The 15,691-nt window shown below is 45.7% G+C and overlaps 1 long non-coding RNA gene across 2 annotated transcripts; it reads right to left on the reverse strand.

Moving 5' to 3' along the window:
* Nucleotides 1-9,675: 9,675 nt before the first annotated feature.
* Nucleotides 9,676-15,679, reverse strand: LOC132648346 (uncharacterized). 2 transcript variants are annotated; one of them, XR_009586721.1, is made up of 2 exons: nt 15,408-15,679; nt 9,676-10,621 (listed from the first exon to the last, which is right to left on the reverse strand). It is a non-coding gene; the product is annotated as an uncharacterized LOC132648346 (long non-coding RNA). The 2 variants fall into 2 exon arrangements; XR_009586720.1 differs by having other exon boundaries at nt 15,288-15,679.
* Nucleotides 15,680-15,691: the final 12 nt, after the last annotated feature.

Consider the following 15,691-nt stretch of genomic DNA (forward strand, 5'->3'; position numbering starts at 1 on the left):
TCCTCTGGTTCCCAAAGATTGAATCCTTTCCTTTTCCTCCTCCTCCTCCTCCTTCTTTTTTTGAGATAGGGTTTCTCTGTGTAGCACTGGATTTCCCAGAATCACTCTGTAAACCAGGCTGGCCTGGAACTCACAGAGATCCATCTGCCTCTGCCTCCCCAGTACTGGGATTAAAGGCATGTGCCACTACTGCCAGGCCCTTACTCTTCTTAGTCTTCAACATAAAATAAAGGGGAGCTGACTAAGAGGGTTGGCCATAATAATTAGTCATGGCTGGGAAGATTCTCTCACTTTGTGAGGTTCTCCACGAGGGTGCCAGATGATTGAGGTATCTCTAAGCCATTTTCAGTCTGTTACACTGACTTTCAGTAGAGATCAGCAGATACTCGTGTGTGTGTGTGTGTGTGTGTGTGTGTGTGTGTGTGTTCTTCAAATCCCAGACAAGCCCCCATGAATATTACAGGAGTCTTGGATGAGGGGTGGTCATCTATGGGTACTGTGGAATGGCCAAAGAATTCTGCATCCTGGAAAGACGACCCACTCAGGACAGTGAAGTGACAGTTGGAGAGCAAGATTAGCCACGGACAGTACAGCAGCCAGAGATCTGAGGTAGGAGGCATGAAAGCAGACCCCCAATGAAAGTAGCAGAGATCCTGAGGGCCCCTGACAGAAAAGGGGCCAGTTGGAGATCATGAGAGCAGCTGACAGAGTGAGAAGTCACAGACTGTACTGATCACCAATGGAATTGGCCTTAACTTGTTTGTTTTTCGAGACAGGGTTTCTCTGTATAGCCTGTCTGTCCTGGAACTCACTCTGTAGACCAGGCTTGTTTGGAACTCATAGGGATCTGCCTGCCTCTGCCTCCCTGAGTGCTGGGATCAAAAGCATGCACCACCGTAACCAGGCTCTCCTTAACACTTTTTTATAAAGTTAGTTTTTGGACACTTGTGTGGTCTTAAGCACCCAGAAGGAAAGTATAACCAAATATTATACTTGATTGATGATAATACATAACAGACAACAAGGGACAACTAAACTAGATCTTAAAAAAAAATTACAAATGTGTTAGAAAGATAGCTCAGGCAATTTGAGTTTGTACTGTTTTAGAAGACCAGGTTTCAGTTCCCAGCACCCACACTGGGTGGCTCACAATTAACTGTAACTCCAGTTCCAGGGAATCCAGCTCCATAGGTAGTGTGACTGCACACACACACACACACACACACACACACACACTAAAGCCTTTCAAAAAAAAAAAAACAACAATCAAGAATTCAGATCTTATATAGTCCTTCCCATTACACCTTGAGTATGGATTACTGACATACTGGTGGTTCCCCACTACCCCAGGTGGACTTGGCCCCAACTTTTGGCATTGAAGAGTTTAAGTTAGCTTGGGTGACTCCATTTTGAAATGAGAAGCCATCTTGACCAGGAGCTGAACTCAGGTACCAGGGAATATCACAAAATGTGCACTTGGTAGAAAACAAAGTTAACCCTCTTAGCAACGGCATACAGGAAATACAGAGACAATTTTCCTGGCAACAGTCAATGAGAATAGGTTGGGAAAATTCTCCCCGACGTTCTAAATGTAGGTTAGAAGAATGGCAGTTGTGATTATGTGCCTCAGCTAGAGGGTCACCTGGCCCCTATGACTTTTATCCAATCCTGTAACACCTAGGCATGAAATCCCCTCCTTGCGGTTTTTCCCTTTAAAAACCCTGTTCACCTAGGGATCAGGGTCCCATTTCTCTACGGCTGCATCAGTGAAACTTGGGTCCTGAGTTCGACTGATCTTGTAATAAAGCTCTCTTGCTTTTGCATCAAATCGTCTCCTGGTGGTCTCTGAGGGTCTCATGATCCTGGCATAAAAGCATGACCTCCTCAAATTGCTCTCTGTCCATTTTCCTGTTCACTCATCTAGACCTGCCATCCACCTATCTGTTGGTTTATCTGGACCTGGTCCTGCCCCTTTGCCTCTGACTGTACAACATCAGAGGCTAGGCTTACCCACAGATTTCCAGCTGTTTTTTTTATCTTAACCCTTAGAGGATTCATTTCTTTCAATTTCCCAGCTTTAGCCTTTTATCTTCTTAGGCCTCTTTGAAATTTTTAACCCTTTGTAACCATATTAAATCTTTGTAGCCATATATATGATATATGGTACATGATATAATTATATCTATATAAATGTGTGTATATATATATATGTGAATCTATATGATGTGGTATGGAATATGTGATCAGACAGTTAATATTAGTAATTAAGACTAAAATTAAAGAACCTGTGTTTGCCTCAGTCAAGGCGATCAAGGAAAGCAAGAGTATCTGGCAAATTGCTGCCAATGAAAACTTGACATTGTGGCAAGACATTGAAAGGTCTTAGGTTTGGGGTACAGGGAAACACTGAGGTAGATTCTGATTTTGAGTAAGAGATTTATTAGCCTCGTTAGTAATGCTACAGGCAAGGGATTTTTAGAGTAATTATTAATGTTGTATACAGGAGATTTATTAGAAGAATTAATAAGGCTATAGACAGACAACAGCATGACAGGGCCTCTCAAAAGAGGTCAAGCCTCTATAGCAGAGAGGGGATCCCTTACCGGTTTCAGAGGAAAGGAGGCTTCATGCCAGGTGCACAGATCATAGCACAGGCCTGTAGCCAGATCCCCAGGTGGTGGAGATGGGTGTGCATGTCCTGAAATCCGGGGAAGAAAATGCTTGGCTCTGAGCATGTGGGGAGGAGAAGCACATTTAGTTGGGGATTGCCGCAGCACTGCTGGTAGCTCCTCTGACGTCTTCAAGTCTGATAGGCGGCACTCGTCCCTGGAAATGAGAATTATGGCACCTGTTCGTATCCTGGAATCTGGGAGCCTGGGGAGTCTGTGGGGGCTGAGGTGGAAGGGTTAGAGATTCACAAACAGAAAGAGGCTCTGGCCTGATTAGACCCTAGCCCCAAATCTAACATACAGACATGCTCACCCGTGTTCCTGGGCGTTGTGCTCTTACAACCATACCTTTGAGCTTTTGTCTCACAGGCTTTTCCACAGTGTGTTTCTAGGGGGTCATAGGTGGTGGTTCAGGCTTCCTTGTCCTGGCTTCCCAAATCTCCAACCAGGATGCTGTCTTCTGCAGCGCCTGTTCTTCCACAACCTCACTTCCCTGGTGGGTCTGGAGGAGCTGTGGTTTCTGGCTGTTCCGCCTCTCACTTGTGTGGATGGAGGGATGACGCCAAGGTTCTTGTGTGCCAGGCCTGCAGCCAGAAATGAAGTTGCTTTTTGAATATATAAAATTCCCAACAGGCACGGTGGCACACACCTTTCATCCAAGCACCCTCGAGGTCGAGGCAGGAGGGTCTCTGTGAGTTTGAGGCCAGCCTGGTCTACAAAGCAAGTCCAGGGAAGCGAAGGCTACACAGAGAAATGCTGTCTCAGAAAACCAAAATAAGACAGAATTCCCAACATGTATAATAAGATGTTGCAAACACACACAAACAAAAAGCCTATTTGTCAAGGAGAAGTATACTTTCACCCAACCAAATGCTGAAGAGCCTGAGTGCTAACCAGGAGCTAGTGGTCCAACCAAGCTCACCGTGGGTGTTGGCCAAGGAGTGGTGAAGTGATGGGCAGGAGGTGACTGGAGAGCATTGCTGTCTCAGCGAAGAGTCGTCCCATGGCTAGCTAGTGTGTGTGGACTGTTGAGAACTGACCCATATTTAGTCTATGTCACTTTGTTAGGGAGCTAGTGATGAAGGTTCAAACCCCACTTTGTATGTTTTACAACATGTCTGGATATGAAGGGAACCCATGCGGCCTCTGACTGAGTAGTGAGGCCATGATGACCCGGGGAATTGGGCAAGTTGGCTCTCTGGCACCCAGACTACAGAATCAAAGACTGACATGTTAGAAAAAGGATTTTTTTTTTCCTCCTAGGCCAGCATTTTCCATCCAGGTGGTTGACTTCGGTCAACAGGCAGCTTCCTTTGTATATCCAGAGCCTCTGCCATCATTGCCATCATCATTTCCTGTGCCTTAGAGCTCCCCTCCCTTTCTGCCCCATCCCTACACATTCAGTAGGATCTGCTCAGCGGGAGGAAGAGGTTACCCTGGCCTGATATTTGCAGCAGGGAAGGCAGCATTGTTCTCTCGTACAAAGGCCCCCCCGCCACCAAGCTGCTCATGGGGCTGGCTACAGTGCCTGATGACCAGGCGGGAGAATGGGGATCTGTGTTCTGAAGGAACTAGGGGAAAAGACAAAAGCTCCTATGTGCAGAACTGTCAGCGCAACAAAAGCCAACTGCCAACTACCCGGCAGGGTGCGGCAGTCCAGCCGGGGAGCCAGAGCATCTCAGAGGCAGGCCCAGACTTCTCGTGGCACCACTGGGGTTTTCTGGGTAGTAGATGAATTTACACATGGGTATGGAGTGGCAAGGATATATGTGTAGCATCAAGTACCTGGTGCACTCAGCTGGTGGTTATCAATATTACGAGAGCTAACGATCACCTCTACCAGGAGACCATGGAGCTATGAGCACCAAAAACTGCCCAGTCGGAGAAAGCAAGGGGCGGCAAATAGCAGTAGTGTCCTCCCGAGCCAGACACACTAGGATCCATCACGCAGGCTGAATCACTGGCCCAGTTTGAGTGTTTGGAGTCCAGGAACCCACCTCGTTTGGCAAATAGTCGTAGCATGCATGTGTACACATGTATCGCAGTTTATTATTTTTGTACCAAGCTCCACTAAAACATCTGTTTTCATTCGGAAGTCAGCAAAGCCTTCCAGAAGAACAAACCCAGCGAGGAGCTTGGAGCAGAAAGCTGCGTCCCGCCATCTCTTCGCTCTGAATCCCCAGAGCCAGGGCAACAAAAGGGCCCAGTGCAGGGAAAACAACAGGCCTATTGTTTTTGTATTTGCGCCCGAACCTTCTAGTTTTGGAAACAGCTGGGGTTGAGAGCCTGAGGCACAGCCACATGAAGCTACTTTGGGAGCCGCTGCTGTATCACGCGTAGTTGGTGCTCATAAAAATTTTCCAAATGTGAGAGAAATATTTGAACTAACGTTGGGGAAGATGTTCAAAGATAAACCGAATTCTGCCTCTGTGGAACTCTTCTGCATTTGTTGTAATTACACTTTTAAAACTTTTTTTTTTTTTTTTTTTTTTTGCTTTTGTTCTTAAAGAATCTGGGAGATGCCATTAAATCATGGCAAGTTTAAGGTTGAGAAAACTCAGGCTCAGTTATCTTTTTTTTTTTTTTTTCGCCATTCCTGCTGCCACATTTTGCATTTATTTTTATTTTTTATATTAATTACAGTTTATTTACTTTGTATCCCAGCTGTAGCTGCCTCCCTCATTTCCTCCCAATCCCACCCTCCTTCTCTCATCTCCTCCCTGCCCAATCCCACCCTCCTTTCCTCATGTCCTCCCTGCTCCTCTCTAAATCCACTGATAGGGAGAACCTCCTCCCCTTCCATCTGACCCTAGCTTATCAGGTCTCACCAGCACTGGCTGCAATGTCCTCCTCTGTGGCCTAGCTAGGCTGCTCCTCCCACAGGGGGCGAGGGAGGAGGTCAAAGAGCTAGCCACTGAGTTCATGTCAGAGACAGTCCCTGTTCCCCTTACGAGGGAAGCCACTTGGATACTGAGCTGCCATGGGGTATGTCCGAGCAGGGGTTCTAGGTTATGTCCATGCATGGTCCCTGGTTGGAGAATCAGTCTCAGACAAGCCCCTGTGCCCAGATATATTTGGTCCTTGTGGAGCTCCTGTCCTCTCCAGGTCTTTCTAACTCTCCCTTCTTTCATATGATTCCCTGCACTCCGCCGAAGGTTTGGCCATGAGTCTCAGCATCTGCTTTGATACACTGCTAGGTAGAGTCTTTCAGAGGCCCTCTTGGTAGGCGCCTATCCTGCTTCTCGTTTTTCTCCTGCTTCCAATGTCCATCCCATTTGTCTTTCTAAGTAAGGATTGATCTTATCCTGGGTCCTCCTTCTTGTTTAGTTTCTCTAAAGAAAATCTATACCTAAATCTGTACCTAAGTGTACAGATTTTAGTATGTTTATCCTATCTTATAGGTCTATACAAGTGAGTATATACCATATGTATCTTTCTGCTTCTGACTCACTCAGGATGATCTTTTCTAGTTCCCACCATTTGCCTGCAAATTTCATGATTTCCTTGTTTTTAATTGCTGAGTAGTATTCCATTGTGTAAATGTACCACAATTTCTGTATCTATTCCTCCATTGAGGGACATCTGGGCTGTTTCCAGTTTCTGGCTATTACAAATAAGGCTGCTACAAACATTGTTGAGCAAATGTCCTTGTTGTGTACTTGAGCATATTTTGGATATATGCCTAGGAGTGGTATAGCTGGATCTTGAGGAAGCGCTATTCCTAATTGTCTGAGATAGTACCAGATTGATTTCCAGAGTGGTTGTACAAGTTTACATTCCCACCAGCAGTGGAGGAGGGTTCCCCTTTCTCCACAACCTCTCCAGCATGTGTAGAGGCTCAGCTATCTTGTTTGTTGTTGTTTTTATAGATTTATTTATTTATTATTTATTTATACATTATTCTGCCTGCATGTGTGCCTGACCGCCAGAAGAGGGCACCAGATCTCATTATAGATGGTTATGAGCCACCTGTGGTTGCTGGGAGTTGAACTCAGGATCTCTGGAAGAACAATCCGTAATCTCTCTAGCCTGTTTGTTTTTTTAATTCAGTGGGAAACATTATTTTTTATACAGTATCGTGGTTCTGTGCATTTTTTAGGATGCTGTGGTCCCAGGACATCATACAGCATTCAGCTACATCATTCCAAGTGAACAAATGGTTGCTAGATCTATGAAAACTAAGGATTCCACAGCTTGATTTTTATACAGCTCCAGTAAGAATGGCAGGAAGTGGGAGATTTAATTGATTTCTTTAGAGTTTTAAATAAGGATGATTGGAACCTAATAGTGCAACTGAAAAAAATAGAAAACAGTCAAAGTTATAGGAAGGACAAAATATTTTTGGGATTAAAATTTGAAGAATCCAGCTGGGCCTGGTGGTATACGCTTCTAATCCCAGCACGAGGGAGGCAGAAGCAGGCAGATCTCTGAGTTCAGGGATAGCCTGGTCTACAAAGTGAATTCCAGCTCATTCACGGCTACTTAGGGAGACCCTGTCTTTAAAAAATAAGATAAATAAAATAAAATTTAAAGGAATAAAACTGAGCTTAAATTGGTATATTTTGTGACGGGTTAACATGCATAACATTTAAAGCGAATTATTATTGTGCTTCTGAATGTATCTTATATAATTTTTAGAACCTATATTAGCATATATGAATTACACGCAGTGGGTTTCATTGTGACATTTTTGTGCATGCACATAGTATATTTTAATTATATTTATATAATATTTTCATGTCACTTATTTAACTAATGCACTCTTTACCCATTAAAGCATTCTTAAAAATTTCTTATTTATTTATTTATTTTTAATTTTATGTACATTGGTATTTTACTGCAAGGATGTCTTTGTGAGGGTGTCAGATCCCCTAGAACAGGCATTACAGACAGTTGTGAACTGCTATGTGGGTGCTGGGAACTGAACCCAGGACCTCTGGAAGAACAGTCAGTGCTCTTAACCTCTGAGCCATCTCTTCAGGCCCCTCTGCAAGATTTCTTGAGCAGGATTTTTGCAACATGGTTTTGAATTCAGCCTGTGGCGTAGCCCTGGCTGGCACTGTTCCCCACTGGGCCAGTGCTGCTTGCCTGCTTCCTGTCTGTGTGAGGCTTCCTCCAGATGGGCCACTGCACACAAAGGCAGACAAAGACAGGTTTTACGTAATCAGAGCTTTTAAAACAAAAACTCATCCTCCAAAGATCAGAGTCACCGATCGCCTGTTGACTCTCCCAGGGAGAGGCCACCTGCTGTCTAATAACAAAGTTCACATGTTTGCTTAGCTCTTCCTTAAATAGCTTCACTTTCGGTCTGTGTCCTGGGTCATAGGTGGTGTGTGTGTGTGTGTGTGTGTGTGTGTGAGAGAGAGAGAGAGAGAGAGAGAGAGAAAGAGAGAGATATGTTTATGTCCTTGCATGTGTGTTGTGTTTATGTGTGTGTGTGTGTGTGTGTGTGTGTGTGTGTGTGTGTGTGGTGAATATCACCAGGCAGAGTAGTGGGGATACAGTGCTCGCATGTGTTGTGATTATGTGCATGTGTGGGTTGTTATTTTGTGTGTGTGTGTGTGTGTGTATCTATACACATGTGCATTCGTGGTGTTTGCGTGTCCGTGTGCGTCCTGTCTCTAGGCATTGTGGTGAAGATACAAGACAGACCACTGAACCCAGTGAGAAGTCGGGTGTCTTTCAAGGCCGACTTTGCAACGTAACAGCGATGTCCCCCTCCTCTGGCACAGTGACGTATGAGCACCAGCGTTCTGCACCTAGTGGGATGGCTAAGCGTCCAGACCAGGCAGGGAGCTCCAGCCGGGACCATGTGCTCAGCACTCAGGCCTGAGCACCCCAGTGGTAGCAGAGCTGATCCTGAGCGCAGAGCTCTAGGTTGTAGAGGTAGAAATGGTGACTGACATGCATGTCCCCAGGATTGAAGCTGCTTATGGGAGCTTTGAGTGCTTGGTTAAGAGGGAGGATCCACAGTGCTGCGAAAACAGTACAGCACATGAAAGAAACATGACATTTAATGGCCAGGGGAAGAAGGTCAGTCATTCTTAGGTTTGGCCTGTGCAGTGAAAAACATCTCTTAGTAGTCACGAGAGAACCTGAGGTTCATAGGAAGCTTACCCAGTTACATCACGGTCAAGTGTCAAAGCTAAGGTCTGAGCTTGGGACTTCCTTTACAGCCCAAGTTCCAACTCTGATGCCCACTGCAGAGCAGAAAGTGTTCCACCCTTTATGGGAATGGAAAGTATTCTTACGCTGGCTCTTTAGGCACAGGCTTGAAATTCAAGCAACTCAGGAATCTGAGGCAGGAGGATCATAAAATCAAGGCCAGTCTGGTCAAATGAGAAAGACCCTATTTCAAAGTAAAACAGAGCCCGTTTTACTATAAACAGAGTGTTGGAGAGCCTAGCCTACTTGGCAAGTTCCTGGCCAATGAGAAACCATGTCTCAAAGGGAAAAGAAAAAGTGAGTGCACCCGAGTGTGGAGTCTGATCTCCACATCCACAAGCACACACATGAACACACAACAGCAACAGCAAAAAGAAGGCTGGGATGTAGCTAATAGCTTGTCCTAGTGAGGTCTCTGTGCCATGACCAAAGGCAACTTGGGGAGGAAGTGGTTTGTCTCATCTAAGCTTCCAGGCAAAGCTTAGCGCTGAGGACAGGGACTCAGGGCCAGAATTTGGAGGTGGGAACTGAAGTGGAAACCATGGGGGAATACTTTTTTCTGGCTTGTTCCTCATGGCTTGCTCAGCCTGCTTACTTATACAACCCGGGACCACCTGCCCAAGCGTGGCACTGTCCACAGTGATGTGAGCCCACCTACACCATTAATAAAATGTCCCACGATACTTAAGAGCATTGGCTGCTCTTTTAGAGGATCCAGGTTTGATTTCCAGTGCTCACACCGTGGCTGGGATAAGACAACCCCTTCTGGCCACTGCAAGCATTGCATTCATGTGGTGCACACACACACACACACACACACACACACACACACACACAAATATATGCATAAAATGATATATTTTAAAAAAATTAATGACTTACCCACAGTCAAGATAATGGAGGCATTTTTCTCAATTGAGGATGACAATTTTGTGTCAAGTTGACACACACACACACACACAACCAGGACAACTGACCTTTTGTCAGTTTGACAAACCAATACATTACTATGAAATCATAACCCTTCCTTTTTTGTTTATCCTGAAATATCATATTAATACCACAACATAAAACCTAAACAACTTTAAAAATTCCACAGTCTTAATTTTTCAACACTTTCAAAAGTCCAAGTTTTAAAAAAATGTCTTTTGGAAAGTCTTTTCAAAAGTCCAAAGTCCCTCAACCGTGGGCTCCTGTAAAATAAAAGGTAAGTTAAATACTTTCTTCAAGAAGAAAGAACCAGGACACAGTCACAGTTAGATCAATGCAAAGCCAAAGTTCAACGGTATAAAAAGTTCTGTGCTTGTGTCTGGGTCGTACTCACATCTTCTGGGCTCCAAAGGGCCTGGGGTGAGATCCACTCTGCCCTCCAAGGAACATACATTATCTCACGGGTTCAGACTAGTTCCACTCTATGACTGCCCTGACCTTGGCAGTCATTCCATGGTCCTGGTTGGTATCTCCAATATCCTGGGGTCAGCTGTGGCTGTGGCTCACCCTTATCATTGGCCTCGCCTGGTCTCTCTTCAGAACCTCAAGGCCTGCCACGCAGGACCAAGCCTCAGCTGCTTGACATGATCCCTTCATGCCTTCAGAGCCAGCAGGACCAGAGTGATTCTTAGACATCACCAGATCAGCTACAGCATGGGACGTAGCCTCACCCATCCTGGACCACAGCTTCTGTGTGCTGACTCTGAGGAGATGCCTGCAGAAGGTTTCACTGTGATGATGCTGGCGTCTTAATCACTGCTAACTTCTCAGCTCCGGCTGGCCACCATCAACTGTCCCTGTAAAGCAAAGGTTTCACTACAGCGGTTCTGGCCTCTTGTTAATCTCAGTTGATTCTTTGGCTCCAGCCAACCAAACACAACAGACCGATTCTTCAACTCATTTTTCCTTCTTTATTTTTATTTTTGAGATTGTAATATAATGACAGTTCTTTCTTCCCTATCCTCCTAAACTGTCCCATATGCCCTTCCCATCTCTCTTTTACATACATACCTCTTTTTCTCACTAATTGGTACTGATGCTCATTTGTATATAACTGTACATTCTAAATATAACTTAGTCAGTCTCTAGAATGTTACTTGCCTATGAGTTTTCAGGGCTGATTATCTGGCACTAGACAAGCAGACAGTTTGCTCTTTCCTGGGGAAGCCCACCTCTCTCACTCCTAGCTTTCCTCAGTCGCCTATAGTTCTGTGCATAGGGTTTTAGTCTCCTGGGCTTCCCACACACACTATGGCATCTCCATGGGTGTCATCCTTGTTCATCTCATGCTTGGGCAGCCATATGGGTAAGATTTTAGGGGTGTAGCTCCTGACATTACTAGGGGATACAGTCTCACAGCAAACTCCCTTACAGTCTTACAGAACCCAAGATCACCTGCCCAGGAGCAGCGATCTGGGCCCTCCCATATTAAGAAAATGCCCACAGACTTGGGACAGGCAATCTGATGGAAGTGTCTTCTTAATTGATGGTCCTCTTCCAAATGACTCTTGTCTGTGTCAAGTTAACACAAGATCTTGCCAGAACCCAGCTGTTTTCCAGCATATGTGTGGCCTTAGGTACAGTCTCCAGTAGCACATACAAAAACTGTACTTTGTTTTTTGAGATAGGATTTTCGTACATAGCCCCACTTGGATGTCCTGGAACTCACTATGTACCAGGCTGCCTTCAAACTCAGAGATCTTCCACCTGCCTCTCCCTCCTGAGTGCTGGCATAAAAAACATGCACCACCGTGTCTGGCTTTTTTTTTTTTTTTCTTTTTATTTTTAAAGCTATAACTTTTTGGTGACAGTTCTTTTTGTAAATTATGTGTATGCATGGTTATTGAATTGCTTTCTGTATTTACTTATTTATTTAACTTTAGGCAGGGTTTTACGTAGCCAAGATGCTGCCCTTGAACTTTTAGTTCTTTTGGATCCATCTCCTCTGAGTGCTAGGATTAAGGTGTATGCCACGATACCTGTTTTATGCAGTTGCTGGGGAAAACAAGGGTTTCACGAATGCCAAGCAAACATTCTACCAACTGAACTACGTCCCTAGACCTTACCTCTGTCTGTATTTAAAGCAAATCTTGTAAGAAAGATAATGGCCATGGTTGGACTTGGAAGAGTGGCTGTGGTCGGAGGCGATGCCCTTATCACTGATATGTTTGTGTTGTCAGACTGGGTTTGTTATGAAACTGAATCCGGCTTTCTCTAGCTTTTTCTCCTGCTGCTGTGACACAGCAGGAGGGCTGCTGCCCTGCAGCCCTTGTTCTTGGCCTTGCCCACCTCCAGAACCACAAGCCAAACAAACTAATACTGTTTGCTAAAACAGCCAACTTGTGTTTGAATCCTCAGTCCTTGCCTTTTCTCGAAGCATCTTTACAATTTAGTAGGATGACTTCTGCATGGCAATTTGAATCCCTCACTGAACTTTTGTCGGGTCCCTCATAAATAACAGTCAACCATAAGTCTTCCGTTTAATAAGTTTCATGTAGTTCTCCTCACGGCTGTCAGAGATGATTAAAAACCTTAACAACTGGCTAGAACTCATCACCCATGACGGATACTGTTGAGTTGCACATGCACAGGAAAGATGCATTCTCGCTAACAGTTGCTATAGCTGCAAACTATCCCAAAATGACTGATGAATAAAGAGTGTGTGTGTGTGTGTGTGTGTTTGTAAACTACTAATTCATGAACCTCATGAATTCAGGGAGTTATGATTCAGGCTGGCTTCCTCTTTCTTCCACACAGTGTCAACTGAGGTCATTGCTAGTATTGAGCTGGTACTTGAGTTGGTCTGAAAGACACAGTTGGAAGGCTGAGAATGTGGCCTCAGCATGGTGGGGCGTTTTACACGGGGCCGCCTCACGTAGGATGAGAGGCATCGGAAGAAAACCAGGCACAAGTGTTGTGAGCTCTTGTAATTAAGCCCCAGAAGCCTGAGCTTAGTTAGCCACCATGCAAGGAAGTGCTACACTTTCATGGTGTCTTCTTCATGGGAAACTTTGTGGCAAAACCAAGCCTTTTTAGAAGTATTCCTGCTCGCCACCGTAACCTTAGAATACGTGGATGGTCCATGATCTCAGGCTAAGCACACCCAGACACTTGACTCCTGGCTTTCCTTGTACAGTGACCTTAAACGGTACACTCTCCGAAATGTGCCTCTGTCTCTGGAGGGATTTCCTATAAAAAGTTTATAAGCTTCTTGAGTAAAATCCCTACAGTTCCTCTGTTTGGGGAGGGCACTGCTTTGGGAAAAACTCCAGTGATCCCCTTACTTGCTGCAGTTAATACACCTCTCATCGGCTTTTTATCTCTTGGCTGTACTCTGTAGCTCTGCACCAACCAAGATGTAGATTACTCATTACATACGGTTACAGGTTTTGTTACCTTGCCTTTGTTAGCAGGCAGGTTGTTAAGGCCAACCAGGGATTAAAAGGAGGGTAGTCACATTAGAATTCGCTTTTAAAAAATTGTGGCTGTGCCTGCTTGTCTGTAAATGTACTACATGCATCATGGTGCTCATGGAAGCTGTAAGAAGGCGTCAGATCCCCTGGAACTGGAATTACAGATGCTTGTGAGTTGCCTAATATGGATGCTCTGAGTTTCATTCAGGTTCACTGTAAGAGCATCAAGTTCTACTGAGACATTTCTTTGGGCACTAGAATCCTTTCCCTTTCCCTTTCCTTCCTTTTCCTTTACCCTTTCCCTTTCCCTTTCCTTTCCTTTTCTTTCCTTCTTTCCTTTTTTTTCCCTTTCCTCTCCTTTCCTTTCCTTTTTCCTTTCCTTTCCTTTCCCTTCCCCTTCCTTCCTTCCTTCCTTCCTTCCTTCCTTCCTTCCTTCCTTCCTTCCTTCCTTCCTTCCTTCCTTCCTTCCTTCCTTTCCTTCTTTTTGACTTATTTATTTATCATGTATACAATGTTCTGCCTGCATGTACACCTGCAGGTCAGAAGAGGGCACCAGATCTCATTCTAGATGGTTGTGAGCCACCATGTGGTTGCTGGGAATTAAACTCAGGACTTTTGGAAGAGCACCCAGTGCTCTTAACATCTGCGTCATCTCTGTAGCCCCTAGAATCCACTTCTTAAAAAGAGAAGTTGTGTGTGTGTATGTTTTACTTTTCAGGACAGGGTTTCTCTGAGTAGCCCTGGCTGTCCAGGAACTTAACATTTTAGACCAGACTGGCCTTGAACTCTTGAGACCTGCCTGCCTCTGCCTCCCAAATGCTGGGATTAAAGGCATACACTGCCACACCTGGCTAAAAGGATTTAGTTTTCCTTTTTATGTATAGGTGTATGTGTTTGTGTGTGGTTATGTGCAAGTGAGTGCCGCTGCCCATGAGATCAGAGGCAGTGGACCCCCTGGAGCTGGAGTTCCAGGTGGTTTGTGAGACCCTGACATGGTGCTGGGAACCAAACCTGGGTCTTCCGTAAGAGCACTGAGTCTCTTGACTGCTAAGCCATCTCCAGGCCCCAGAATCCACTTCTTACAGAGTACTTGCAAGGCCACATTCCTCATTCAACCACTACAGGTACCACAGGTACCCTTTCCTATGTTAGGCTGTCAGGCTTTGATCCCAGTGCCCAGGGACTGAGCTGAGCGGTGCCAGGATCCTTCCAAGATTAGGTCTGTTCCGCTCCATGCCCGGCCTGCTGCTCTGGGGCCTCTGAGGACTGTTTCCTGAAAGACTGTGGGAACTCCATTTCAACCTGCGGCATCCTGGTGGATGAGAGCTTCTGCCCTCATCTGGTGGCACTGGAAAACTGGGGAGTCTTGAGAAAGGACCCCGCGTGCCCACACGGCGCCACATCCTTGGCAACGGCTGTAATCTCACTGTACTTTAGGCTCAATCTTACCCACTCCATTCCACACTCAGCCAGAACTTGGCCTCTTTTGGGGGCTTCTCCTTCACCCCAAGATGCACCAACCCAAAACTTCTTAAACTGTTCTGTAACTCAGTGTAGGAGTCACCAAAAATTGAGCAATGGTAAAAGGCTTCCAAATGCACCATGATCAAAATGATTTCCAACTCAAGTGTGTAACGAACCCAGGGTAACACCTGTGGTGCATTGCTCAACTCCACTGCCGCTTTGGTTCTGCAGGCACAACAGGCCCAGTTTACACTGCACACGCCTTGCAAACCGCCGAAGGCTGCCCGAGATGCCTCACGGCAGGTTTGAAATCACGTTACAAGCTGCAGTGTTTTCACTGCACATCCAGAAGCATCGTGGTTTAATTACAGAAAACAAAGAATTTTAATATTTTTCCCATCATCCCTCAGCGTGTATGAAATTATAGTATCTGTATGATATTGGACAAACACATGCAACTAATTAATATGGAAAATCTGCCTTTGTCTCTAGTAATTGCTCAGGGTCACCTGACATCAGTGTCACCCCCTGGGCACTCTCCCAGCACAGGATCTTCACGTCCTGGGGGCTCTGGTGTGTCCTGTACCTCAGGCTGCAGGCAAAACTTGGTCTCAGGTCCTGTAGGAGATCCCATCCCGCAGAAACCGATTCAGATCAAAACTAGGTTATTTGCCGTCCGGAGAAGACAGGAGGCCACCAAACACACCTGCAGCTCCAGGTGCACTCTTGCTTCTGCCTGCCCATCGCTGCCCTGGTTCGAATCCGCTGGGGGCGCGGTCTACACCACCTGTGGTCTCCCATCGAAAGTTCAGCTTTCCACAGCTCCTCCCAGTGAGCCGATCCTTACACTTCCTCACCTTCTTCCAGCTGCCTTGAGGCCCAGGGCGACCGGCCGGAGGCAGGGACATAAAGATGCGCCTGCGCTGAGTGACAAGCTCTTACAACCCCTACCTCAAAGGCTGTGTACACTGTGAGCACCGAGTTCATAAG

The sequence above is a fragment of the Meriones unguiculatus genome, chromosome 16 (genome assembly GCF_030254825.1).
Source record: "Meriones unguiculatus strain TT.TT164.6M chromosome 16, Bangor_MerUng_6.1, whole genome shotgun sequence".
NCBI lineage: Eukaryota > Metazoa > Chordata > Mammalia > Rodentia > Muridae > Meriones > Meriones unguiculatus.